Source organism: Limulus polyphemus, unplaced genomic scaffold (assembly GCF_000517525.1).
Source record: "Limulus polyphemus unplaced genomic scaffold, Limulus_polyphemus-2.1.2 Scaffold146, whole genome shotgun sequence".
In the NCBI taxonomy this organism is placed as follows: Eukaryota; Metazoa; Arthropoda; class Merostomata; order Xiphosura; family Limulidae; genus Limulus; species Limulus polyphemus.
In genome coordinates, this window is record NW_013665756.1 from 596522 (window position 1) to 597285 (window position 764).

The 764-nt window shown below is 28.0% G+C and overlaps 1 protein-coding gene across 2 annotated transcripts in view; it reads right to left on the minus strand.

Annotated features, from left to right (window-relative positions):
• The window catches only part of LOC106475375 (G-protein coupled receptor Mth2-like), a 12581-nt gene that overhangs the window by 7775 nt on the left and 4042 nt on the right, over nucleotides 1–764 (minus strand). The gene's annotated exons all lie outside the window — the stretch shown is intronic.

A 764-nucleotide genomic window follows, 5' to 3' on the forward strand; every position in this document is an offset into this window, starting at 1 on the left:
AATTACTGTGTACTTAAAGTTTGTATCGAGAAAGAAGAAACTAGTTTAATCAAGTAAGGACTTGTATCGCTGAAGTTCCTCGGAAATAATTTCTACCGGAAATTAACAAACAAACAGATACGTAACAAAACCTATCACTGCTGTTAGATAAATCCAACCTGACCATTGTCAATTATTTGAAATCTTCGTTTAATACATAGCAACAGTGTTTTGAAACATGAAATAATTCAAATAATAATTAAATCTCACATATTTAAGTAGAATCGATCTTTCATTTTGTTCTTAGCCGACTGATACAGTCTGATCATTTGCTGTATGTCATGTAAATACATAGATAGTGTATTATAATTGACTTTTATTTTAATAAAATTTTCCCGTAAACATGAAATATATTGCAAATACGTAGTTAACGACAATGTATTATAATTAACTTTTATTTTAATAAAAGTTTTTCCGTAAATATATTATAACTGTCACACGTTTAAGTAGAACAGAACTTTCATTATATTCTAAGCAGATTGACTTTATTAAGTAGAAACAAAAGTATAACGAAGATTGTAACACTAACTTGTATGCAAACTAATGTAATCCATATATATTTCAGGATATTGCGCTGTCAGATAGAAATTGTCCAAATTGATATCGATATTTCTTTATGTCTTAAATGATTACACCATCAAGAAGTTAAGACTATGTATCTAGCTTCGAGTATTATATTTAAACGACAAATATGCGAGTTCTAGATCGAAACTTAGTGTAATGGA